The following is a 27312-nucleotide window of genomic DNA, read 5'->3' as shown; positions in this document are numbered from 1 at the left end:
GTGAACGTTATATGTGTTTTCTTCTCTTTTTTGTAGTAGTGGACATACTCTTATTTGAGTAATGTTTAATTAGATTTGGCTTTGGAAATAATAGAGTAGGGCTTCAAGATGTTGCTATTAATTGCTCACGCCATAAACCTCAATTCTAGCTATATCCAGTTGCATTGATGTCTTTAAATACCAAATCTAACATCCAGTTCTCAATAAGGCTGGCACAGTAGCCTGGAGAGGTGGTGCACCCCTGTAATCCCAGCACTCTGGAGGCTGATGCAGGAGGAACGCTGTGATTTCAAGGCCCACTTAGACTACATAAGTAAGTTCAAGACCAGTCTGCACTACAAAATGAATTTGTCTCAAAAAAAAATCAAAAGCAAAAGCCTAACAACAACAACAAGGCTGGCACTTAAAAAGCAATGTATCTGGTAGCACCTGTTGTTCATGTCAGCCAGATAGCTGGGTGTATACTATGGATACTCATATGCTCCTTTAGGTTGGCCCATGTCTTAGTTACTTTTTACTCATCGCTGAGACAAAATACCTGAAGCCCAAAGTTAGGAAAGGAAGGTTTATTTCTTACAGTTTTTGGAGGTTTTAGCCCACACTCAGTTGGCTCCAAGGCAGGCAGGCATGGCTGAACCACAGTTCATGGCAGCTGCAAACAGCAAGCTGGAACCAGCAAAGAGAAAGACATAACTTCTTCTTGCCATTACATCACATCCTGGCTCCACCCCTAGGTAGGTGGAACACTGACACCATCAATCCAAGCACTAGACAATGAACCAATCACAAATACACAATGCAAACTCATGAGGCCTGGGGGACACAAACATAAACCATGACATTCCACCCCTGGCCCCCAGGACTCATGTACATCCTTTATACAAAAGACATTTAGTCTACCTCCAAGAGTTGCCAAAGTCCTAACAGTTTCAGCATTGCTGAATAGTCCGAGTCCCAAGTCTCCTCCAAGATAGATCTATGGCAAACTCTTTTTTTTTTTTTTTTTTTTTTTTTTTTTTTTTTGTCTTTTTTGTTTTTATCGTACCAGGGATCGAACTCACGACTGCCTGCTTGCAAGGCAGGCGCTTATGCCGCTGAGCTAAACCCCCAGCCCCATCTATGGCAAACTCTTAACTGTAAACCCCTGTACAATTGAAACAAGGTTAAACATTTCTGAAATGCAAAGGCACAAGATAAACATAACCATTCCAAAAGTTACAAACAGGGGAATAGAAAGCATTGGAAACAAAGCAAGTCCAACATCCAGCAGGGCAAACATTAAGTCCTAGAGTTCCACGCTCAGCATCTGAAGCAATCTGGTTGCAAGCTTCAAACGGCTTGGGTGATTCCATCGCCAGGGCACTTCCAGCAATTTTAACTCCCGCAGCTTTTCTCTTAAATCTTCTCTGCTCGCTTTTTGCAGCTTCCCACATTCCTGGCTTTTCCAAACTTCTGGGGTCTCCACTGCACCTTTGGCTTCACACTTACATTTTCACAAATTGCCCTCTCAGGGGCACACTGCTTGGCCAGCCAGGCCCTTTGCAATCGAGGTGGAAGCCTAAGTTTTACCCTCAGAATTTGTGCATTTTCCTTGCACCTAAAATCAGCACCTTGTGGATGCCGCCAAGGTTTGCTGCTAGCTGAAGCAGTAGCCAGGCTTTTCTCTCTCTTGGCTGTAGGGGTCAGTTGCCTGGATTGCAGGGCTCTGTTTACCTGATTGTGAGAAAAAGCTTCTCTATGTTGCCGCCATTTTGGAACCTCACGTGGCCGCTGTCGCCATTCTGGAACATGGCAATCTGCAGCTTTTCCCTCTGAGCAAATTTTTTCTCCTTTACTGTGAGGCTCCACAGGTTGGGGACCCGCTTCCTGGCATGCCCCGGGGCCATCTTTCTTATCTCTCTGTTTCTCTTCAGGAATCAAAATCTCAACTCTGTCTTTATAATCCACGGCCTTCCTGGAATTTTTCTTCTAGCCAAACTCACAGTATTGCAAATTATCCTGTTGGGCTCTTTGCTCTTGATTCGAAACATAAAGCTGGCTGAAAGCCACCAACAATAGCCATGCTATTGCTTGATAGCTTTTTAATTTTCTTTTCAAGATTAATCTGTCCATTGCCCTTTGTTTCAGTCAAAGTCTCTGGGCAGGAGCAAAATGCAAACAAACTTTCTGCCAAGCCATAACACATATCATGTGGAGTCCAACAACCAATGCAGTCCTTCTTCTCAGCAGAAACCTCCCAAGCCTGGTCTTTACCATCAGGCTTTCTATCAGCCTTCTGGTCTCCTGAGCTCTGACCAGAATCTCCTCTACAGAACAGGCTAAGCTGCTCCAGCTCTATGCATCCAGGCGACATGTCCGAACCTTTCCAAACTCCGGTCACAAGCAATTTCCAAAGGCTCTCGAAAAACATGGTTAGGTATAGTCACAGCAAACAACCCCGCTCCGCAGTACCAACTTTCTGTCTTAGTCAGGGGTTGTACACAGAGAACAATTCAGATCAAGATATGGAGTTTATAATGGTCACCAGAAGTTAACACAGGAGAATGCAGGAAATCTATCCGCAACACCAACAACATAGATTATTTAGTCAAGAGTATAAACCCCATGGCAATGTCCCACATGAGTCCAGATAAAAACCCAGAGCTCAGGACAATGCCTCCACGAGTCCAACTGGAGGTCCAGAGACCACAAGAAGGACTCACGCCAGTCTCTTTTACGGATCCATGCCAGGAAGACCCAAGGGTCAGTGGTGGAAGCCAGAAAGTCTATGCCAGCAGGATGAAGGAGCTGTGCTAGTGGGATGAGGGTTCTACACTGGAGCCGAGAAGTCACACTCACAACAAAGAGTGGGACTGTCCCGAAAGGCACCACAGCTGTCCTCAGTGACACGGATGCCCCGAGCTCCTCCGACAACAAGCACAGTCGGGTATGTGCCAGGAAGCAGTGTGACGAGTTTATCTTGGAGACCAGGCAGCACATGTCTTCCCCTCCAGAGCCAGGAAGCAATGCTCGATGTGAGGACTAAAGCTTCTCCAAGAGAACCAACAGCTCAGACAGCAACTCATAGGAGAACCTACAGTGCCTCCTTAACCCCTCAATCCTCTCAACACCTCCCTTCTTCTCCATCTATTTATCCTGGCAACCCTCCTCAGGTGGAGCATCTTCTCTCAATGCATGCTGATGTAATCCAGCTGGCATTAAGTTGACCACCAGTTTTCAAACCATAACAGCCCATAAGCAATTAGTATTTATATGATTATATTCCTTGTGTTTTGTGTTTCTTTGGCCAGAGTTTTGCCCTGAACTAAGGTTGGTTGTTGGTTAAATGCGGTATCTAACTCTTATCAGTTCACTCTGTCAGGGCTAGTTCTTAAAGCTCATGCCTTCAATATCTGGTTGGGTCTTGTTGCAAATTAAGTGTGGTTGCTGGATTCACATTGTTCCTGCCATTCTATCCTCATCTCTGGAACCACCAGAGTAGTCTTTATATAGAGCAACCCTCCCTAGAGGGTTGTGCCTAGTCTGTGCCTCTTTTGGATTGCAGTCACACGATACGTTAGTTTTGACCAGTTTCTGCCTTTTGCATTGATTGCAGGTGTTGATTTTTCTCTTTAAAGTTTTGCCAAAGAAAATCACTTACCACTCAAACAAAAGGAGTTGTATTAAACTTAATCAAAAGGATGCAATGTTTCCATAGATATACTCCACGCATCAGCAAAAAATACCTTCCCAGCTGTGGCTGAGTCAGTTACCAGAGCCTACCTGAACATTCCTGCTTCTATGACCACTGTACAATTATTTTGGGACATACTGGTTTCAATGTCCGGGTTTCAATTCTCAAAACCTAGCCCAAAAGGATTAGTCTGCAAACACTGCCACCTTGTTTTGCTGAGATGACCTCTGGAAACTGCTGCCAATATCCTGGGCAAGTCAGTTTTATGGTTTTTGTTGCTCCTCAAACTGTGTGTTGGTTATTTATTTATTTATCAATTTATTTATTAGTCCCTTTATATGATTCAGATGGTCTTCACATCATTAAAAAGCAAGAAGGAAATAGTGAGGTGAGATGTCCATTTTATTTCAGGCATCCAGTCAACCTTTGGACTTCTTGCAGGAATGGGATTTCTGGAAAAACACTATTTGCATCCTCTAAAGATTAGAAAATTTTTAATTGAGACATTTCCATGCTATCCCTGTACTTTAGAGCCAGATTTATTTTATTTTTTACTGCTTTTAATAGCTCATTTTAAACCCTAAAGGGTATAATGGGTGTCAGTCTAGATTCTGGAACAGAGAATGTATGTGCATCCTTGATAGGTATGTTACATGTTAGAAGAAACCCTTGAAGTCTGCTATGGTGTCATAATGCCTCCCATTGTCAGTCTGTATCTGGGGAATCCTACTGACCTGTAACCCTTGTGGACACAGCAGTTAACTGAGTTCAAGTCCAAGTTGGCCAGGCCCTGACGCACAGCGTTAACTATTCTTGCAGCAGTAATCTAGGGATGGGTGGTGCTCACAGAAGGTCCTTCCTTCCCTTCTTCCCTGTGGGCCTATGTTGCAAAGGGCCTGGCAACTTTTCTTCTGGAGACAGAGTCAATCAGCTCATCGTTTTCCATCTGGGAAGATTAACAGCAAACATCACTTGATTGACCTCATTTAATTGCTTATTATGGGATTTGTGGGATACCTGGTAACAAAGGTCATTTGACAGCCAGTTTCTCTCTCCCTGTCCCTCTCCCTCTCTGTCTTTTTTTTAGGATAAGCATTTATATTTTTGTGTAAGAGTCCAACAAATTCACAATGTTTGTAGACTGGACTGAATTATTTTCTCACTTAAAATGGAAATATTTATGTTGAATTCTCTGGACAAATTTAAAGATTCATTACCTTATTCACTAGACGAATAACAATGAGCAAAATGGCTCGGCTCTGCTCTGCTCTTTGCAAGCTAAAATGATAACATCTGGGCATACTTAAGAAATAGGTAGAATTCAGTCACAGTGTTCTATTTTTCATTGTGACATTGTATCAAAGCCAAAAAGCACAGTGGGAACTTGAAGTGGCTTGTAACCCATCATGACCTTACCACCACGCCATCCGAGTCTCCAGTTAAAAATTTAGTGTCCCTTGTTTTTCCTCTGGACTTTCATGGTAATGATCATCAGTCTGCATTTTTTTGAAGATCATTGTCTCCGTGTGATGCTTAGGGTCTTTTAAATTGGAGAAATACTGTCCTGAAAGATCCATGCCTAAGTCTTACAGAGTCATCGTAGTGTTGAGGTAGAAGGATCTCGTGGCTCATCACTTCCCCTCATTTGTCAGATCCAGAGACTCTTGGACCCTACTCAGGTCCTCCTGCTCATTATGGAGAAGCTGTCCCAAGGACCCAGTTTTCCAAGCCCATGGTGAGGTGTTGGGTGTTTCCTCTTCAATTTGGTGAGAAGCAGGTCAAAGACCATGTGGTACTCTAAGAGAACTTTGATTTCTAGTAATAACTAACCAGAAACTCATGCAAATGCTTGGAATTTAATAGGCCTATTTACCCTGGATGGCTGTGCCAGTGGCACTGAATTAGTCCTCATCCCTGTTCCCAGAGAAGCCATGTCAATATCTTTCTTCTGAGCCTTTTCTTTCCTTTCTTTATATTTGTATCTAGGCTATTACACAAACTTAGATTATAAATTGTTGGGGAAAAAGTATCTGATTTTATGTTCTCTGCATAGACAAACATAGTGCCTCAGGATGTGAGGAACATGATGCAGAATTAGTGCTTTCTTTTCTTTGGACTTCACTGGATCTGTACGTATTTTAATAGTTTTAGACATTATAAATTATTGCAGAAAATATTTGACATGTTTTGTAAAGAAACCTGATTAAGAATGTTCAAAAATAAGGAAAAAAGATCACTTTAAGAAAAAAAAATCTGTTTATGACATTTGAATGAATCATAAGTTAATACTCAGGAATATTTCTTTGAAGAGAATTATGACTCGAGTTCATTTGTTAAAAGACAAGGAAAACAATTGTTTACAATACATGTTTATAATACATGCATGTATTAAAACATACATTTTTCTACAAGTCATAATGATTTTTCTCTATTTTAAAAAATGAACTTATTTGTTTGTTTGTTTTTGAGTCAGGGTCCCACTATGTAGTTCAATCTGGCTGTGAACTCACAGTGGTTCTTGTGTCTCAGTATATTGAGTCACAGGATTACAGGCATGTGGCACCATGCCCAGCTAAGTGGACTCATTTATTAAAGATTCCTACCTCATTTTTAAATCTCAAAGTCTTTAATCTTGTATAGTCATTCATACTACTCAAAGTCCATGCAACTTTTGAAAACAGTTGCAATAATCAAATTTGCCTGTGAAAATATAGATTCAAAATACTTAAGGGCATTGTTATAGATGTTGAGGAAATGATACAGTGCCACCCACAGAGGACCTCTTTGAAACAATGTAGAAGACAGAAAAAATATATCTTAATGGGTGAGCCATTATAAGATTTGTACGAAGGTAGATTGTCATGGAAGTGACTGTGAAGTCTAGATGGAATTACACACAGATTTGCATTGTGATGTAGAAAAAGGAACAATTAAAATATCTCATATTTATGGAGATACCGATAAATGCATCTCATGATTGAGTCTTCTATACCTCCTGGGTCTCCCAAGTTAATTTTGGAGGTATATGTTCATATATAGTTCCAAAGGTCAGAATGTTTGTGAACTTGCTTTACAAAAACAGAAGTCCAGTGTCCTCGTAGATTCAAAGAGCTATCCTAAAAAGGAGAGAGTATAAAGGAATTTACATCTATATCCTTGTTTTAAAAATTTTAAAAAATCTTATACTTACATTGCCTTAACCAACTTTCTAAGAAATGTTCAAGCAGTGATTTGAGTAACTGGTGTATATTTGGAAGAATGTTATCTGCCAGAGTCACTATTTTGAACAAAAACACTAATTTAGATATAAAACTCTTGGTACGTTTACTTAAAAAAAATCAGTTCCTGCTCCAGTTTGCATGTGGGCTGAATTGCTAAATATGAAAGCTCATTTAAAAGTCATCTTGCTGAGTCACCTGTTCACTGAAAACTCAAGGGAGATAATTAACCTGTGGGAGGGAGGACAGAGCTATGACTCCGCGGCTCACAGGAAGGAGATCTGAACTAGGGCCAGGCTTGAGTGTACACTTGTCTTCAGGGTGAGGGTTAATCTGGACACTTTACCGATGATAAGGTACTCTCATGTCCTAATGCTGCAACTTTGAGTCCTTAGGAACTGAATGGAAGCTGTGTGGTAAGTTGCCAAAGTTAAAGAAAACAAGTGAAAGATAAGATATAAGGTACATAAACCTAAGTAGAAAGTGTGAGGGTTGGCAATCTCATGGCAGTTACGTGTGTTTTTTTCCTTTGTGTATTTACCTCTACTCAACAGAATTTTCTGTGATGATGGTAGTACATTGGATTTGTATAGTTCAGTGTGGTAACCAATAGCCAGAGGTGATTCCTACGTACAAATATGGTGAGTGTGATTGGAGAACTGAAGTTTACTTTGTTTTTAATTATAATGAATTTAAATTTAAATAGTCACATGACCTAGGAGCTACCATATTGGACAGTATTTTGGAAAGAATTTAACATTTTAGAAAGAACAATATTTCTTGATACAGTTGAACATTCCCAATCTAAAAATATGAAATGCTCCAAAATCTGAACACTTTGGGTGCTGGTATGATACCACAAGGGTAAAATTCCAGTTTGTTTCACATACAGAATTGTTAAATAATTTACATAAAATTGCATTCAGAGTCAGGTGTAGTATTGCATGCCTGTGACCCCAGTTGTCTGGAAGACTGAAGTTGGAGAATTAGAAGTTGAGTCCAGCTTGAGTATTATAGTGACTTCCAACACCCTCTCCCCCTTTTTATTTTCAGTTTTTTGAGAGTGGATTTTACTAGGTAGTCCAGGCTGGTCTTGATTATTAAGTCTAGGCTGACTTTGAACTCATGGCAATCTTTCTGCCTTAGCCTCCTGAGGATTACAGGCACATACCATCACTCTTGGGTTGACACACTTTTTTAAAATTAAAAGACTGATATCTTCATGACAGCCATTCTTTCTGGAGTGAGATGAAATCTCAATGCTGTTTTAATTTGCATTTCTCAAATGACCAATGATGTTGAACATTTCTTCATGTCTTTATTTGTCATTCATATTTATTCATCTGAGAATTTTGTATGCATCTCAAATGCCCATTTTTGGATTGGCTCTTTCAACTTGGTGGGCCTGACTTTTTGTTTTTCAATTCTTTATATGTTCTGGATATAGGTCCTTTCTGTGAGTGATAATTGGCTAAAATTTTTTCCCATTCTGTGCGTATATATATATATATATATATATATACACAAGATAGAATACTATACTAATCTCTGTTAGTTCATCAAAAAGAACAGTTTGGGCTTTCATTGTTTGATCATTTTTTTCATGCCTAAATCTTGTGAGCTGAGTAACCACTTTGAAGATAACAATATGCAACATAGTAAGTGTTAATTTCTTACTATTTTGTTTTGAAATTCTACATCATTCTTTTCATTCTTTTTGTTGGTTTGTTTTTAAAATAAAAAATATTAAAAAGGACTGGGAATGTATCACAGTATGAAGTCACTGAGTTCAATTCTCATTACTAAAATAATAATAATAACAGTGACAATAATAATAGCTGCAAATTAAGACTATGGAAGTTTAAAGTCACATATGAACAGAATGAATTTTATGTTAAAGTTTCATTATACCTTATTATGCACATGTAAGCATTTTAAAAATTTAAATATTCCCAAATTCAAATCCCAAACATTTTGGATAAAGAATATTCAGTCTATACTTTGAGAATCCATACTTTTGCCTTGAAAGTGAATTTTCTAATTTCCAGTTTGTTATTCCTTCTGTTTCTATGACTCTGTGTTGTCTGTATCTCTCTGTTTCTGCTTCCTTCTGTCTCTCTCTCCCCTCTTTCTCACCCTCGCTATTACGTTGCTTACTGGAGACACAGAAGACGCTCATGTTTTCTGTATTTTTTGCCCAGTGTATGCGGTGCTGCAGGCCACAGACGTTAAGCCTAACACTCTAGGACAGTGACGAGAGTGAAGTCAAAGAGCCTGGTAGTAACAGCTGCATTTCAGGACTTGACGGCGCGCACTGCTGGAGGGCTGTTTGAACACATGCTTCGAGGCAGTCTGGCTGGCAGAGAGGTCAGCAGAGCACCTGTGTTCTGGTTACTTCCCTCTGTGACCTCTATCTTTTTCCTCGTGAGTGGGAGATTGCGCCATTCTTCACGCCGTGGCATTCTGGTGCACAGTGTTGGTTGTTGACGCAGCAGATGTACTGTGGGAGCTGCCTTTCAAGGAATCACAGATGGCCCCTGCTGGGGAGGACTTACGTCTTCTGATCTGATTCTTTATCCTGCCATCAAGATGCTGGCTCTTTTTTCTGTAATTTGCTTATAAGACTTAACATTGTTTCCAGCATGGGACAGGTGCTTAGCATCTATAGTTTAAATAAAGGAACAAAATATAATTGCTTTCATTTAAAATTCTGCTGGCCTCATTTATATTTCTTCACTAAACGAGGAGGACACCGAGGGATGCTGTGATATTATTTCTTCAATTTACCATCACCTGTGCCTGAGACCCAGAAAGATGGGATAGCTTTTGAGGGTTCAAGGCTACTTGTTTGAACCCTGTAGAGTCTAGATTCAGTTGATAAATTCTTGTGATTAATTATAATTTTATGATATTAATCACTAAAATGTGATTTAGTTGATTGGACATTTATAATGTTATCTTAAGCTCTTTAAAAATGGAAAAGAATCTTTCACCTTTCCAACTCTGCATGTGCAAACAGTTTTCTAGAGTCATAACTTCTGTTTAGTGTCATTATCATGACTAGCATCTGACTCTTGACCAAAAACCTCAGAGTCAGTATTTCTGCCCAATATTTGGAAATAGATTCATCAGAGATGACTTTAGTGACCTAGGGAATCCACTCATCCCAAAGGAGACTTATTACACTTAGTACAACTCCTGAAGAAAGGAACAGGCTCTGTCACTAGAAGTAGGACCCCTCTGATGGTTGCTGTTCATTAGCACACAGCAGAACTGCTCAGGGAATCCCATATCGCTCTGGTACAAAGGGATCCACAAGCAGTGGGAACTACTATTTTGGGGACTAAGCCTTGTGAATGTTGCCTCTGATCTCAGCAGAGCCTGTCCTTACCTATTACTTCTTTAAGAGCAGCTTTAGCCTGCATTTTGCTAGTAGATTCTCTTCTAAATCTGTTTCACCTAATTCCTATTTCTTTTTTCATCCTTTGCCTTGTATCTGGACATATTCCTTGGTACATGCCCAACCTGGACTGTGCTCCTGAGCCCATCTTATGTCATCACTCAGTACAGGGTCTTCTTATTTTGAAGTCTTTGGTTTCTTCAGCTTCCCTGGGCAGCCTGTTTCTGACACAGAAATCTGATTATGATTCTTTATCTAGTTCCCATAAAATTTTTTAAAATAATTTTCTGGATAAAATAAAAGACTGTAGTTCTGCTATTTTATTTACCCTGTCTCAGCAGAGAGAAGGTTAGTTTAGCGATGCTTTGGCACTGGTTATTAAGATCCTAACATCATGACATAATAAGTTTACATTGAAAGATGGTAACAAGGACCCTTATTTGTGTATGTTCACATACATTTTCCTCTGAGCTCCTTCATATTCACTACTCTGTTTGCTCTTCGTTTAAAGAAGTTACTAGATTACGGGGCAAAATAGAAGCTGAAACTGCAGTAATCCAGGTTTTTGCACTTGTTGAATTTAGAGCTTTAACACCTGACATTTTCAAATGTTGTTTCTGCAAACTTGTTACTTCAATTGATTTTCTTATTTCAGTTAATATCACCCCAACCTACCCCAATTCCCAACAAAGAAAACCTCTGACTCAGCTTTTATTTCACTCTCTTTTTGCCTAATTGCATCCATTGGTGGTTTACAATTACACCAGAGCAGCATTATATTACTTGATATGAACCCCAAAGTGGCATCGGTAGTCTTTAATGCTGTCTGATAGGAAAGGTTTCTGGAATCACGGAACAGCGTAGTCTGTGTATTACATAACACAGTGGGTGATTGTTTTCATAAAACATTTTGATTCTCAGTCTTAGCTTCACATTTGAGTTCATAGAGGATTTCTTAGAAAAAATAACTCTCAGGGCTCCACATAAATCATAATCTATTGAGTAAAGGGTGCTGATATTATTTTTTGAAAGCTCTTTGAGAGATTCCAAGAAATAGCTACTGATCCAACATGAAAGAGAAGATCAGAGTTTCATAGTCCACATTATCTTGGTTAAAAGTGGAGTCTAATGTTTACCAGTTGCACAATACTAAACAAATGATATTCTCTGAGTCTCTGATTTTATATCTGTACAGCAGTAATAATAATTTGCTTCACATACTTCTTTAAAATCATATAGACATGTAAGAGAATCATGTAGAGAAATTGCTGGATAGTAAAGTGGTAAATAATACAGTGACTTAGGCTACTCTCATATCTTTGCTTTGTTCAGTAAAAGATCTTGCACCCAAGTTGCATAGATCAGCATTAATGTGCTTTCTGAATGCTAGCCCCAAATCTTCTGCTCATGTACTGCGAGATGGATGATGATAATAATTGTAAGCACACCTGGTGTAATTGTGAGTTTTAATTTGATTGTACATTACGTTCCAACACTATTTTTGAAAGCCAGCTAAAATACTGGCCTTCCTAACATCACAGGGCAGGGAGCTCCCAAGGTTAATTACAATTGATACTCCTATGCCATTTCTAATGCCCTGCTGCTATGTGCTGTCCAGTGTCACTTTGTTCTTTCTCATGGAACAGGAAAGGCAATCACTCCCTGACCTTTACTTTTCTTTTATAATTTTGGAATCAAATACATGTTCCATTCTTATATTATACATCTAGAAAATGTGAAAACAATGTTTCAATTTCTTCCTTTACTGGAATATGCAGGATCCCAGCTTACATGTTGAGAGCACAAATGAAAAGATTGCTACTTAACATCAATATAAGTTTTTTTTTTTTCAAGTCTAAAGCTTTAGAAACAGGGAAGAAAGTTCTTACTCCTTACTCAGGAATGCTACAACTGATCTTCAAAGGCAAGTGGTGTTTTTACAAGAAGACCAAATGTCTGGACATCAGAAAGTAGATGTCACAGATCTTTGAAGAGCTATGGCAAGAGAGAAAGACTCAAAGATTTCTGTCCTTTTTAAGGTGATTTCTGTTCTTCTGATTAATGAATACTTACAGTAAATAAAATGTTTAATACAAAAAGATAATACATATAGATACCCATAGTTATACCTCACATATCATCACTTTAAATTTTTGAGTATTCTCTTTAATGTCTTTTCCAAAAAATTTGGCTTGTAACATGATTTTCTTCATATAATGTCTTTTCCAAAAAATTTGGCTTGTAACATGATTTTCTTCATATAATTAAATATTATGGACACTTCTATAATGAAAAGATCAAAATTATTACTGACTTGGTCTTTCCTTCTCCTATCTATACATGTGCATGCATATGCACAAACACATACGGTATACTGGATGCTGTATTAAGTTGCTAGTTTTCAGTGAAAGCCGGTTTGATAAGAAAGGTTTTGTTGCATTATTCTAGACTTCCTTGTGTTCCACAATTTATCTAAAGGTTCTTCTGTGCCAGGCAGTTTTCAAGTTCACATCCACAATAATACTACAAAATACACATATCAGCATCTCTGTCCTCTGCTTCTCATCTTAAAAAAAACAAGCAAGGTTAAGTATATGTCACTCCAAATGATGTTGAGCATAAAGCAGATGTTGTAGGAGTTTTTCCTGTCCTGTTCAGTCCTAACAAGCTGTGAAAAGTGATAATGAGCAAGCACTGGAAGAGGACTGCTGGGGTATATGGTCATAGACCCTGATAACTGTCCACTAACAGATGGTCGACAGCAAGCTGAAAGAAGATTGTTATGGGTTGTATTTGGACACCCCCTCCCCCAGCCTAATATAATCATGGATGCAGCTGAGTCTGGCATTTGTGATTGGTTTTTTGTCTGGCTCTGGGTTTGGTGACATGAGTGCTGAACCCTCCCAGGAGTGGAGCTAGCAAACAACATAAAGGCAGAAAGAAGGCCTGCTTTATTTTGCCCTGTTCATTCTTGCCACCTGCAGCCACCATGAACAGCTGCCCCATGCTACACCACTCTGCCTTGGAGCCAGCTGAGAATGGACTGAAACTTCCAGGAGTTGTAAGATAAATCAACCTTTTCTCCCCTAATTGTGGGCATCAGGTATTTTGTCTCAACAATGAGAGAAAAGTAACTAAGACAAAGGTCAAACCACCCATGCAGCTACTTTTATCAGCCATAGCACAGTGACTATATAAATAGCTAGGCCTGGGCCAAAACCGAATGCAAGAGTCAAATTATCTCATCAACCGGGGTAGCTTCTGCCTTTCTATATGGGTTCAAAAAGCTTAGCCAATTTGACAAAGTTGTAGGTATCAAATCTTAATGTGCATGAACTTTGTATAAATTCATCCATGTTTTCTAGTTTGGAATCCCATCTACTAGTAACTGTATTATCTTTGAGCTACATTGGAAATTTTCTGTGCTCTTGAAGCAAGTTCATTCCAAATCCACTTTCAGGGCATACACTGTTTTGATGTGTCCCCAGTGAACAACAGCATCTCTGAGAATAGTTGAAGATTATTGATTTCCTTTGGAAAGGAAAAGGGCTTGACTTCTTGTCCAAATATTGTTTCTTACTAACCTATGGATGGATATGTATGTGCTTATCATCCACTTAATTACTCACTGAAAGAAATTTGTAAAATTCTTATTAAGGATCTTAGGAAATACAGAGAACTATAAGACATTATCTCCAACCTAAAGAAGCTTACATTCTAGAGACATAAAACTAGTGTTGCTGTACATTAATAGTATGCCCATTGAGAAATAAATTTGAAAAAAAATACTATTTGCTGTAACACTAAGAAAATTTAAAGACCTAGGAGTTAACTAAGAAAGTGAAAGACCTCTACAATGAAAACTTAAAAGGCACTGAAGAAGGAAATTGAAGAAGACATCAAAAAATGGAGAGACCCTCTGGTATTGAGTACAAAAACCAACATAGTCAAAATGGCCATGCTTCCAATATTGACATGCTCATTTAATGAAATCCCAATCAAAATACCTACAGCATTCTTCACAGAACTAAACAAAACAAGGCTATGATTTATATGAAACCAGAAGAGACCCAGAAGAGTGAAATAATCCTGAATACAAAAGCAAAGTGAGAAGCATAACAATTCTGGACTTGAATTTATATCACAAAGCTGCAGTGATTAAAAAACAAAATAAAGAATCAATGCTACTGGCACAAAAATCAATGGAATAGAATAGAGGATACAGAAATAACCTCAGATACATTCAACTGTTTGATATCTGACAAAAGGGCCAAAAACATCCATTGGAGGAAAGAAGTCTCCAATCAATAAAAGAACCAATCAAAAAATGGGCAAGTGAAATGAATAGTCACTTCCCAGAAGAAGCACAGAGGGCCAATAAATACATAAAGAAATGCTCATCATTACTAATCATTATGGAAATACAAATTAAAACAATAACAAGTTTCACTTTTATCCCAGAAAGAATGGTCATCAGCAAGAAATCAAATAATAACAAATGCAATTGGGGCTGTGGGGAAAAGGATCCTTCTGTATTGTTGGTGGCAAACTAAACTTGGAAAACCACTACTGTACTAGAAAAAAGCCCAAAAGAAAAAAAAAATCCAACCTAAACTATATATTCTGAAATTTTTTTTCAAAATTGTTAGATAAATATTCTTGCCATGACAAAGAGCACTTTAAAAAATTTATAATCACCACACTAACAATCCAAAAGATTTTCAAAGATATTCTAGAAAAAGCAATGATGCCAACAATACCCAAATTGTAGTGGAATAACTAAATCAGCTACAGTAAACAGAAGTGGAAAGAAAAGTTCTATGCAGTGAAAAAAACAGCCAACCGTGAAGAGAACCTATAGAATGATTTAATTTACATTTCTCTAATGGCCAAAAATGTTGAACATCTTTTCATTTATTTATTTAGAAGTGACTATTCATTTCCCTTGTCATTTTCCCCCACTGGATCCTTTAGTTTGAATGATCCAATAGTTTTTTTAGTTCTTTGCATTTTCTAGATATTAATTCTCTGCCAAGGAGTACCTGGCAAAATGATTCTGAAACAGGAAAAGATAAAAACAGAAAAACTTTTGAAAACATAGACAAAAAGATTTTTTGAATAGAACTTCACTTGTAGATGAAAGAAATTTAAGTGGGTATAATCCTAACTGTGGATATTTTAATTTTATGGAAAAATGTAAAACAAAATTCCATAACAAGAATACAGGAGAATAACAATAATTAATACATTGCATATTATTATCTTAAAGTAGTTACTCAGGGTACAGTATACCAGCCTAAAAATTTCTGTAATCAATTAGGACTGTTCTTTTCTGTATATTTTCCTAAAATAATTAAAAGCATTATACCACAGCGATGTGTGTGCACCTATGTTTATAGCAGCACAAGTTGTAATAGCTAAATCTTGGGAACAACCCAAATGCCTATCAGTTGAGAAATGGATAAAAATGATATGATATTTTTATACAATAGAGTAATGCTCAACTACATAGAAGAATAAACTAGAGGCTTTTATAGGTGATGGATGCAATTAGAGAATATACTCATAGAGAAAGAAATCAGATTCAAGTGTATAAATATTGTATCATCTCCTCTATGTAAGAAACTGAAAGATTAAGTTTTCTAAGGCACAGTAGATATTGTGGAAGAGAATGAAACTGCTCAAAAGAAAAGAACAACTAGAAAGGGGAAAAAGAGAAAAGAAGAAAAGGAAATACACACACACACAAGATAGCTAAGATAATTGCACTATTGATTCTATTAGTTCAGGGAAAGAAATTGTGATTGCTTATATTGTTTGATTTGTTTTGCATGCCTGTGTCTTGTAATCTGAGCAATTATTTTGAAGATAACAATATACAGTATGCTGAGTATTGTTAATTTCCTATCACCTTGTTTTGAAACCTTGTATCATTTCTATTGATTTGTTTTCTTTCAATCTCCTTAGAAAAAAGATAAATGGATAAGAAAAGTTTTATGTAATGGAGTACTAGTGTGCTATGAAGAACAATAAAGTTTAGCCACTTGTGAAAAGATGGATGTACTCTGAGACTATAATGTTAAGACACAAAACATAAATAACATACGATTCTTCTTCTATGAGAACCTCAATATATAAATAAATTAAAGAGCAAAATAGAAGCTAGGTGAAAGGAAACAAGAAGACAGATACTTTAAAAAGAGGAGGACAAAGGGAAAGGGGAAGTAGGCAAAGAGGAAGTAAAAATATATAAAATTCGTTATATACAGGTACAAACTCACCATGATGAATGTAATAATTATATACTAAAAATAGACTAATAAAAATAAAACTTCGAAAGCCTCTAAAAGTGGGTGAAGCTAGACATGTCCAGTTGACTTTGTGTGTCATTAAATTAACAAACACTTAAATAGTTCACTTATGGCTTAACTTTGTTTCAAACAAAGTCTTTTTTCATTGTAGAGTAGCTATTTCTAGTTGGTGATGGCAATGGGGGAGGAGCCTCATGCAGCTATTTGGCATAATTTAAAGTGTGACTTTGTTTAATTTTTGATAATAGTCCTAGGTTGCATGGAGTCTATTCACTTTCCTATAACCCACTCCATGTATGGTAGTGATCACTGGTCATGGGATTAGATATTTAAAAGTTGCTATAAGTGTATGGTTCTCCCTCTCTCCAAATCCTCTCCTTAGACCTTCAAGAGATAGGAAAAATAAAATATGCAATTCCTTTTAGATGAGTTTAGATGGATTCCTTTTAGATGAGTTCTTTTACTTTATACCTGGTAGTTTCAACTCTATCTCTTGGCACTTCCATATATCATGGTACCCCTTCTATATCTCCTGGGTCTAAAATGGTCTAGAAAAGAGTTTGAGAATAACTAATCAACATTTTTCATACTAAATATGAGAAAACTGAAAACCCAAGAAGGAAAATGCATATGTATATTAGATCAAGAAATGAGAATTAGTCCAAACTTGTATTTTACTGTACTATTTCTGCATTCAATTCAGCTCCCATCTGGGAGCTACTTATCTAAGGTTTCAGAATAAAAAAGTGTTTCAATTTAACAAAAATTAGGCTGCCAACCATCCCCCTATAACAACAAAACTATTGCTAATATTGTTATTTGCATTTCTTCAAACCTTTTCTCTATGCAAGTGGTTATTGAGTATATAATACATGTATTCTATTCAAATAGAGTCACAGCTATATCTATTCTTTAATCTACATTTGTCATGAACATCTTTTCATATCACCAAATAATATGAGTATCTTCATTGCTGAAGACTGTACATGATAATGTTTCAAAAGATTATCCATTGCTGTATTTTAAACTATTTCCAGTTTTTTTTCACATATCCACTTATCACTTTAGGGCCAATTTGAACAAGTAGACTTTTGGGTCATATAATACAGTTTTTGAGACTTTTCATACACATTACTGCAATGTTGTCTGGGATAACTAGAGCAATTCACACATTCCCTAGATTTATAGAACTTTCTTTCCCCACACCCTCACACAACAGATACTAGCATTTTCATTCATCTTTTACTGTGTGATGGATAAACCATTGCATATTTTTGTGCTTTAATTTGTATTCATTGACAACTGCAGAGTTAAACATCATTTTTTGCAAGTTCACCAGCCATTTGTGTAAAAGACTTACTTTCTTGAGGTAGATAGGTACAGATTTTGCACAATGCACTGACCTTCATGGATCCAATTAAATGATGTTGAAAAGATGAGCTAACAGGTTTATTAGATTTAGTATATAAGAGTAGGAGATTATGTACTGCATTGCCCTTCAAGATTCTCTGGGACTAAAAATTAAGCAGAAACAAATCAACCACTTGGATAGCAAGGTGCCTTTAGATTTCTAACTCTGTGTAGGTAATGACTTGCACAACAATGTGCTACATTTAATAATTCTTTCCTTTTCTTTCCCCTTCCCCTCTTTTCTTTGCCTTTTTTCCTTTCCTTTCTGTTTTTTACTGTTACCTGAACATAAATAATTATGAATTACAATTTTCCAAATCCTGTAAATGCTTCCCCAATGCTGTTTTTTCCTGTGACTGTAACACCTGGTTGGGTTGGCAACTTTTTATAATTATCCTGTGCATGATTGAATGACCCTGTCTTAGCTAACCATAGTCAGCTGCAGCTGGTCAAGATTTCCCTAAATATTTTAAATCATGTGTATGCAAAATAATTCTACATGTCTTGGCCCAAGTAGATTTTTCTTTCATAGCTTGAATTTCATTCTTTTACTCTCTGTGATACAGTCACTATGGACACCTGCACATGTTAAATATACATGCATATTTGTTTATGTCTGTGTGATACAAACAGGATACAAGCAGAAGCTCTTGTAATTTTTTATTGGAACATATTCACCTTTCTTTCCAGAGAATCTTACTTGGAAATCAGGGCCTTCTTTTGTGAATCTTCTGGGTCCCACTAGATAGCTTTCCTCCTGTCTATCCTTATAACTTTTTGCAGCTAAATTTAGAGTTCCAGGATTTTCTCAATGTTTGTTTCAGAAGGCTCAATCCCTTGCATTAAATTGTGAGTATCTCGGAACAATGGAAGCATCTTATTTCTTACCTGATAGTAGTAGCTGGCTTGTAACTATGGCTTGATGAATTTAGTCATATTCTCAATGGAAGCTGGGAAGGAGATGGGGACAGATCTTCAAACTGACACCTATACAATGCAAAAGGCAACAGAGGGAAATCCAGAATAGTTTGAAAGGGCAGAATTTCTGGAAAGGGAGCTATGTGTTAATTTTGTCCATTCTACAACTTTGTCTTAAAGTACGCCCAAGGGCTTCTAGTGGCTAAACTGTTGCATTTTTCCTAATAAAATTTCAAAAAATGATACTTAACCAAATAACAAAAAGCAACTCATTCCCTGTAATAACTGAGAAACTTCAATATTCATAACGGAGGACAATTTAAAATTAAATCCAACTAGCTTATGAAGAACTCTATAGATAGTTTCTATTGTTTTGTTTTTCCTTTTGGAGTTGTGATAAATCCATCATACAATAGCAGCAGTGTGCAGCCTGATATTTAGAAATTACTAGTATGGCCCAACATTTGGGATGAATTTGAGTGCAGAAGAGTCTTCTGGTTTTTTTAAATTTATTTTTTAAAAATTTTATCAGTACAAATTTTATTAGTGCATTTTATCAGTTCATGCGGTTTCCAATCATCTTCAGCACTGGGTATATGTATGTATTGTAGATTATTTCTTTTTTAATTCCTTTGTCCTTTCCTCCTCTCTCCTTCCTCCTTCAGTTCCTGTAACCCATTTTTCAATCTTGTTGATAGTATTCAGGAGCTCATGTTATGGCCTGTAACATTTACGTATGTTGAGATTATTAGGCTCCATATATGGCATATCTTTATTCTTATTTCCCCTTTCTCTCCTCCTCTCCCCTCACATTTTTGTCTCTGGGCCACTAGGAGAGATGAACCACAAGGGCAAAGGAGAAGATAAGCACTGCAAGATGAGGATTATGCTTTTCTAATGTATTATAGAATAAGAGAGAGGCTTGATGTTGCAGTTGTATTGCTATTAAAGAGATAATTCAGGTTCCCTGATAGATCCAGAAACAGGATACAATGATCCCAACCTGATCCCAACTTCAAAAAGTTGATTTTTATTGGGCACAATCCCTGGTAATCTTCTGTAGTCTTATCTTTTGTCACTTCTGTGTCAGCAGCAGTAAACAAATGAAGCAGATTCTCTGGGTTTTAAATTCTTCCTATAGGGAAGAAACAGTTTAACATATCTGTAGACATTAAATTTGGGTCAGGTGGTCTGAGCGATTAGTATCAGCTTTGAGGAGGCATTCTTCCTTCTCCACTTGCCTTTGCAAGGTGTCTCAGGACACTAGGGAGGGATCCTGACAGGAGGGGAAGGACAGTTGAGGAAATAGACTCTATGGAGTAGCCAAAGAAGGATTATGCTCAGAATATTTCTAATGTGTCTTCTTTTTCCGGTGTTAGTTTAAATTTGTCCAGAGGTATAGTTTGATTCAAGGATGCAAGTGCAAACAGTTTAGAAGGTGGTTCAAGAGGTATGTGCAGTAACTACAAGGAGAAGAGTTACACAGGGCAGAGAAGGCAGCCAGTACAGGGAGCACTACTCAGGCAGCTACTAATCTTGCACATTGGTCCCCAGTTCCACCGAACACATTGGATTCTTTCTTAAATTTATCCAGGTCAAAAGATGGAGTTGGGGTAAATGCAACACTAATTAATTACTAATTAAGGAGTGACCATGAATGTCAATTCCCAGATAATTCTTGCCTACTCTGTTTGCATGCAAGTGGATTTTGGAAGTCTCAGGCACTGGTATTGCCACTATGAAAGTCCTGTCCCTCTAGAGTTTAGACATAGTCTAAGCAAGATAAGGCACACAAGGAACGTAGAAGGGCCTGTTCTTAGAGATTTGGATACACTCCTCTTTTACTGTAAAATGAAATATCATACAAAGATAGTGTGCAGACATCCACATACGAAAATAATGAAGCTAGACTCTTCCTTAACACTATATATAAAATTTAAATCACCATAATTCAAATAACTAAACATGAGATAAAAATTATGAGACTGGCAGAAGACAAAACAGCAAAAGCTTCAGTTACATTGAATTTGGAATGATTACTTGGAAATGACCCAAAAGGTAAAGGACACAAAAAGAATGAAAAATTAGGCAAATTAGAGTACATGAAAATTTACAAATTCATTCATTAAAAGGAACTAATATGTGTCTAGTTTTAGTCTTCAGCATGTGAAAAGCCAATTTTTCCAGTACCATTTACTAAAGAGGCTATACTTCTTCCAGTGAACATATTTGCCCGTTTTTCAAATATAAAGAAGATGAATGTCTTTGTACTTGTGTCTACATCTTCTAATCTACTCCACTGTTTTTTTCTTTTGCCAGTACCATGCTGGTTTTATCATAGTAACTTTGTAGTATAATTTTAAGTCTGGAATTGTGATGCCTCCTGCCTTTACCTTTGTTGCCTGGGCCTAGCTTTGTTATTCTATGTCTCTTCTGTTTCCAAATGAATTTTAGGAATTTTTTTCTATATCTGTGAAATATGCTAATGGGATTTTGATTGGAATTGGGTTAAATCTGTATAACAATTTTGTGAGTATGGCCATTTTCACAATATTGGTTCTTCTTATCCATGAGTAAAGGATATCTTTTTATTTTCTGATATCCTATTCAATCTCCATTTTCAGAGTATTCTCCTTATCTCAACATATAGATCTTTTACATCTTTGTTTGGATGCTATTGTGAAACGTGTTATTTCCATAACTTTACTCTCAGTGAGTTTTGCACAGCAATGTTAATGACTTTTGAGTGTTGGCTTTGTATTCAGCTATACTGCTGAATTTGTTATTGGTGGAGATTTTGGGATCTTCTATAAAGAGTATCATGTCATCTGCAAATAATGATAATTTAACTTCTTCTTTTCTTATCCTCATTATTTTTATTTCTCTCACTCTGGCTAATGTTTCCAGCACTATATTGAATAGGAGTGGTGATAGTGGACATTTTTGTCTTGTTCCTGACTTTAGAGTGAAAGCTTTCAGTTTTTTCCACTTAGTAGGATGTTGGTTGTTGGTTTGTCATAGGTGGGTTTTTATCAGATTCAAGTAGCGACCATCTATTTTGATTTTCTGTAGGATTTTTATCAAGAAAAAGTGTTGGACTTTATCAAAACTTTTTTCTGCATCTATTGTGATGATCTTGTGATTTTTGTCTTTGGCTCTGTTGACATGTCTATCACCATGCACTAAAGTCAAATTAGACCAAAGATCTAAATATTAAAACAGAAACTCTAAGTCTACTGGAAGAAAAAGTAGGTAGAAATCTTGAAGACATGGGAGTAGGCAGATAGTTCATGAACAAAATACAAACTCCATGGGAAGTACTTCAAAGAATCACCAACTGGGATCTCATCTTACTAAAAGTTTCTGCATATCAAAAGAAATTATCAACAGAGTGAAAAGAAAAGCATGCAGAATGGGAAAAAAAATTAGAAATCCATCCTACAGACAATGAACTCTACATAGAACATACAAAGTATAATAAATCGGGTCCCTCAGATTCAAGGACCTAATCCAAAAATGGGCATCTGAGATGAATACACACTTCTTAGATGAAGAAATAAAAATGGGAAACAAATATATGAAAAAAATTTCAACATCACTGGTCATTCAAGAGATGCAAATTAAAAAAGACTGAGAATACATTTCATCCAAGAACACATGGCTATTATCAAGAAGTCAGTCAATAACAAATGCTAGAGGGTGTGTTGGGAAAGCTAAATCTTGGAAACGAGCTAAATGCCCACCAAACATGGAGTAGATAAAAAAAAAAGTGGTATTTTGATATGATGGAGTACTAATCATCTATAAGGAAGGATAAACTTGAGGCTTTCATAGTTAAAAGGATGCAACTTGAGACCATACTCATAAGTGAAATAAATCAGACTCACATGTATAAATATTGTATTGGCTAGTGAAAAAAATTGAAAGAGTAAATAAGATAGAGAATGTGCAACAGAGAATTATAAGTGAAAGGGAAAGACATTGTTCAAGAGGAAAGAATGAGGATAGGAGAAAGGAGAATTGAAAGAAAGGAAAAAAATATATATATATAATTAAACTACTAATATCTACTAGTTCAAAAAGAATGATTTGTGCTTTCATTGTTTTATGTGTGTATCTTATAATTTTCATGTCTATATCTTGTAATTTGAGCAACTACATTGAAGGTAACAGTATGAAGTATATTAACCATTGTTAATCTATTTTTGTTTCAAAATTCCATATCATTGTTTGTTTCTGTTTTCATTTTAAAGTAAAATAAAAAGGTACTATCATGGTTGATTGATTGTTTCAACTTGAGACATTTGGTCCCATTGCTAACTAAATGGGTTTAGCAACTCTATACCCTAGGGTATAGAAGACCCACCCTAGAGTAACATCACCTTGATGGTATAAAAGGGAAGGAGGAAGGGCCAATGCATTCTATTCTTTGGAGAAGCTCCAGTCTTTGCCTTTGGTTTGCACCTTATCTCCTGTCTTCCAGCGTAGACTCTTTAGCTTTGTGTCATAGACTCTTCAGCCTTCCTCATAGATATTTTGGCCTTCTGTCTCAGACCCATCAGCCTGCTAGTGCGGTCTTGCACGAGACACTAGGGTTAACTCTAGACCTTAGATTGAGTCCTTCAGCCTCCAGCATGCAAACAGCTCTGCATTCTTCCTCATCCAACTCTGTGGCTGGCCATCATAAGCCAATCTTGTCATTTCTTATATATTTGTGTATCTTGTGTTATATCTGTTTTCTCTAGTAAAACTTTGACTAATACAGGTACTATCAATAGAACAGAAATGAAATCCTACAGAGTGAGAGAAAATATTTTTATTTCAGGTATCTGATGAGGAATTAATATTTTGAATATACAGTAAATCCTCCAGTTAATAACACTTGCATTGTAAACTTTCACAGATACGAACATATGTCACATTACCAACACGTGAATATGTGGAAAAACACCTAAATAGTTCACATGTTTACCTTACTGTTTTAAGGTAACTGAAAAAATAAAAAGTTTATCTACAGTGCATGTGTGTGTGTGTGTGTGTGTGTGTGTGTATGTACGTATTTGGATTTTATGCTTTAGATTGTATGTTTGCATCAAAGATGTATAAGACTTACTTTGTTGGACTTACCAATCAATACAGTTTATGAACATTTTCTCAAAAGAGTACTTAATCATATAAGTCAAGGATTTACTGTATGGAGGACTCCTAAGAGTCAATATAATAATAATAAACCTGATGGAAAATTGTCAAAGAACTTGAATCTATGTTTCATATATACAGGTGACCAATACCAACAGTCATATGAAAAGATTTTCAACTTTACTAGGAATTAAAGGAACATAAATTAAAACTACTATGGTATACCACCTACCATCCATTGTAGAATCCATTCAATCACCTAGAAAATTTCATGTGTTGAGGAGTATGTGGAAAAACGACTCCTTCTGCACTGATGGTGGTAATTTAAAATGGGAGAGATACTATAGAAACTAGTATTTTTAAAAAATTAAAAATAGAATTACCATATGATACTGCAATTCTACTTTTGGGTATATAACCCAGATAAGGGAAAGTAGGCTTTTAAAAATGTTTTAAACTCACACATATAGCAACATTTTTTCATAATGACTAAAATGTAGAAGCAACAGAAGTGTTCACCACTAGATGAAGGAAAAGCAAAATGAAGCCTATGAATACAATAAAATATTATCCCACTTTAAAAAGAAAGGAAATTTTCACATATGTTACAATGTGGATGAACTTGGCATTACACTAAGTGAAAAAAAAACTAGTCACAAAATAAGAGTTATATGATATGATTTTACTTATGATAGATATTTAGAGTAGTCAAAGTCATGACAATTGAAAATACAATGGTTGCTGACAGGGATAAACTGGAAGGCATGGGGAATTCTTGTAACAGGGTACAGAGTAACAGCTTTATACCAGGAAAAGGGGGATGGGTGGTGGCAATTGTTGCATTATATTAAGAATGATTTGAGAACAGTAAACTATACACTTAAGATGTCTAGGATGATAAATTTTATGCTTATGTATATTTACCATAAAATAAAAAAATGGGTAGAAAGAAATAATGTTCTATAGTATGGGAGAAAAAAATCCAGCCCAAAGGATCTCCAAGTGTGAATGAGTCATAGGAAGACCAAAGGCTGTGTGTAAATACAGACAGAAAGATAACGGGGATTAACAAGAAAGGAGGGGAATGACACTCTTGCTAATTATATCTATTTCCACCTTTGTCTTAAGAATTACACATGTTCTGTGAAGGAAATTTCAATATTTCTTACAATAATATAGGATAAGCTAACTGTCAATTTTGGGAGTTTTATGCTTGTGTTCCAATAGTGCTGGAGCAATCAATCTCTTCTCCTTGGTTAGTTCTTAAATCTTCATTTCTGCAAATTATGTTCACTGGCATAGAAATATCCATCATGAAATATTTTTTTCATAAGTAACAAAATGCAGTGAATTGGCAGTAGAAATTCCACCTTCTATACATCCCAGAGATAGTTATTCAGCACCAAATGCATGCCAGGCAATCCATTAGGCATAAGAATGAAGGGCAGTAAAGATCTTGTTAAGAACTCATCGATAATCATCTGAAATCTAGTTTTGGTCTAGTGAAGAAATGAGGATTATAAACTCTGAGCACCCATCGTGAATCAAATAGAGTGTCTCCTGGATGTGAGGAGTGCAGTGACAAACACCATACTTTCCCTCCGTGGTTTTCCACCCCAGGCAATGTTCCCACCTGAAAGGCAGAATTTCTTCTAGTCCACTCACTGGCTGTGCAGTAGTTGGTGTTAGACTCTGAAGAATAGAAGGAAGGAACCATCGATTTGCCAACTACTGAGCTAGGTGCTTTCACTTTCATGTAAAGCTGCTTTGAGCTGAAATTTTGTGTCACCCTCTTCCTCAATTCATATGTTAGACTCCTAATCCTCAAAGTGATGATATTTGAAGATGGGGCCTTAGGGAGTTAATTGTGTATAGATAAGATCATGAGGGTAGAACTCATATGTTGGGATCTGTGTTTTTATTAGGAAAGAAAGAGACCACAATGCACAAGTTCTCTCTTTGCTTTCTTTTTTGCTGTATAAAGATACAGTGAGAAGACTGCAAGGCTTTCTGTGCATAGGTCAGGAATCCAACCTGCTGGCACTTTGATCTTGAATTTTTCAGCCAGCATAAATATGAGAAAGAACAATCTGTTGTTTAAATCATTCAATTTCTGGTATTTTGCTATAGCTGCCTAAACTCATATATGTTTTTCACATAAACATTATGCTTGTTAAATAAATACCGTACATGTTCACTCTATCAGTGAGAAAACGGAGGCCAATACATTTACAAAAATAGCCCGTGGTTGGAGAACAAATTCTTCAAATTTGACAGTTAAATGTAGGTATCTAATGGTAGGCCTACCAATCCATCCACCATGACATAAATCTAATAACTGATGTAAATCCAAGTTTGTTTGCTCATTTTTGTGATAGGATTCCAGTACAGAACACATTTTACATGCAAAGCTTTGTTTTGCTCTAAAAGACTTGTCTTGCTCTAAAAGCATCACTCTACTGAACACTTAAGGAAAGAAAAGGTGATGGCATCAGAGGAGAATGTTTGACTGAAGCTTGACTTGAGACCTACAAGACAATATTTATTAGGGAATCATATATTGCAGATAGTGATTTCACTTGGCTTCCAAGTGCCTTTATCTCCAGTGGCTCAGCTCCATCTTTATCCTCTGCTTGTCTCGATGGACATGCTGACAAATGCCTCTTTGTTTAGTCCTTTGCTTCAGGTCATCACTTTTTGGGGAATTTTGTCTCCATACCTGACATTCCCTGCTCTTACCTTACAGCCATCACAGACATCTTTATTATGGATTTGGTTTCACTTTGCTTTCTCCTCTATGGGTTGAATGTTTCACATCTGTGTAATTCCAGTTACTACCCGGCTGTAAATCACTTGTATTTCTGCTCACCGCTATAGGTCAGCTCTGTTTACTTTTCTTCCTGGCTAGAACACATACCTTCCAGCACTTTTTGTTTAACAAACATTAATTCATAAATGAAATTTATTTTTAAAAAATCTATGTTCCAGGTACAATGTTCTGGAACCAAAACAGTGAAACAGCACAGACATTAAATTTCAACCTAATGAGGGTATGTGTGTGTTATGGTTCATTGTTAACTTGAGAAGTCTAGAAGCTTAACTAAGTGATTCAGCAGCTCCACATCCTGGGGTGTAGAGGACAAGCAATTACCATTCCAGGGTATTGTTCATTGTGTCAATTAGAGAAGGTTGGAACTTTAACTAAGTGATTCAGCAGGAGGCCAAAGGGCCTACCTGTGATAT

The sequence above is a fragment of the Cavia porcellus genome, unplaced genomic scaffold, assembly GCF_034190915.1.
Source record: "Cavia porcellus strain 051 isolate PalLab524CR breed Dunkin Hartley unplaced genomic scaffold, mCavPor4.1 scaffold_20, whole genome shotgun sequence".
Lineage (NCBI taxonomy): Eukaryota > Metazoa > Chordata > Mammalia > Rodentia > Caviidae > Cavia > Cavia porcellus.
This window is presented reverse-complemented; position numbering follows the sequence as displayed.